The sequence below is a fragment of the Propithecus coquereli genome, unplaced genomic scaffold (assembly GCF_000956105.1).
Source record: "Propithecus coquereli isolate 6110/MARCELLA unplaced genomic scaffold, Pcoq_1.0 Scaffold6, whole genome shotgun sequence".
NCBI lineage: Eukaryota > Metazoa > Chordata > Mammalia > Primates > Indriidae > Propithecus > Propithecus coquereli.
In genome coordinates this window covers 7,866,995-7,868,991 of record NW_012151951.1, presented here as the reverse complement: position 1 = coordinate 7,868,991, position 1,997 = coordinate 7,866,995, and positions in this window count along the sequence as shown.

Sequence of the window (1,997 nt, the reverse complement as noted above, 5' to 3'; positions counted from 1 at the left end):
CAACCCTCCAACCTTTTGAAAAAAACAAGTGAAGAAGTGAGGTGAGGTAACAGTAATTCGCCATGACATTAAAGAGATTTAAGTTACAAAGTAAAACTTGAAAGAAAAGGAAGCTTTAAATAAAAACACCAGGCTGGCGCCGTGGCTCACGCCTGTAATCCTAGCACTCTGGGAGGCCGAGGTGGGTGGATCGCTCAAGGTCAGGAGTTTGAGACCAGCCTGAGCAAGAGCGAGACCCCGTCTCTACTAAAAATAGAAAGAAATTATCTGGACAACTAAAAATATATATATATAGAAAAAATTAGCTGGGCACGGTGGCACATGCCTGTAGTCCCAGCTACTTGGGAGGCTGAGGCAGTAGGATCCCTTGAGCCCAGGAGTTTGAGGTTGCTGTGAGCTAGGCTGAAGCCATGGCACTCTAGCCCGGGCAACAAAAAAAAAAAACACCACCTTTCAACTATTTAAAGGATCTTTCACTGATAATTTCACCCACTGTTTCTCGTAAGCCAAAATACTGATACATTTTCAAATGTAATCTCTATTGTTAATTTTGCAATTGAAAGGTTTTTTCACTGCAAGGCAAATTACTATACAAGCTGCAAGCTTTTCTGATGGGCTACAAAACTGGCATGATATATTTCTCACTTACTCATCAAGTACATATTAAGATTCTAATGTCACTAGCCAACAATATTTTACTGTATACAAGGCTACCACACAGAGCAAAAACAGGCACAGAATATTTCAGTGCAGCTTTCCTTTGTTTCTGCTGGAGTCTCTGACAAGCGCTTGCAGCTATGAACACAAACTGACATCTCAGAGGAGGTGGAAAATTTGCTAAACCATTGCTCTTAAGACTCAAGTCTCACACCACCATTCTGAAATGTCATTCACTAATAACCTGCGTGTTTCTACTAAATGTTTACCAATATTTGGGCTTTCCTGATTCTTAAAATAAAGTTGGTATCACAAAGCCACATTCTTATCTGTGAAGAGGTCCCCAACCTATGGTGAGATGTGTAATTATTACATTATATATTGCAATGTAATAATAACAGAAATAAAGGTCACAATAAATGTAATGTGCTTAAATCATTCCAAAACCATCCCCTACACCAGCCTACCCCCAGTCCATGGAAAAATTGTCTTCCATAAAAACAGTTCATGGTGCCAAAAAGGTTGGGGACCACTGGTACAGAGTCTGAGCCCAGGAGTCCCTAAACAAACATTTCTGCTTCTAGGTTTTCAATACTGTGTAAAGCCCATTTCCTTACAAAGGCTTACTAGGATCCTGTATTTTGGTCAAAAATATCAACTCTTCAAAATATCAACTTTACAAGTTAAAGATGGGAGATATTTGGCTTATAAGGAGCCAAAAAAAAAAGGACCTGGTTGTTTTTCTCCCTTTAATCATAGTAAGCACAATGTTAGTTAAGAGTGTGGGTTTTGACTGTCAAGCAAGCTAATGTGATTTTACAATGAATTAGTAAAAGTATAAAATAAAAGATATGCAAGTCCTGCTCCACTCTATATCAGTCAGAATTCACCTAAAAGATGGAGCCTCATCACTTAAGAGATATAATCAAACTGAAGAATATTCAAAGGAGTGGCATAAAACCTAGGTTATATGAGCTAAAAGAAGTAGCTGTATTTATTTTAGAGAAGACTCAGGGGAAATTGAGTGACTACCTTCAAATAACTCAAAGGATGTCACATTCAAAAAATGATTAGGATTTTTTATATCATCTCAGAAGGTAGAAGCAGTAATAAAAGAAGACAGGTTTTTAATACTCTGAATGCTATGCAAAAATGGAAAAGAAAGCCTCACAGGGTATGTTTAATCATTAAGACTACTTTTACGTAAGTGCTAGGAATGTATATAGGGGATCCAAGACTGGGTAGTTAAAATAATAATTTTTAATTCCTTCAATCTTGAGATTTTATCATTCTCTGCTTGTATAAATTCCCCCAAATATTTGAACTTGTAGTATTAAAAA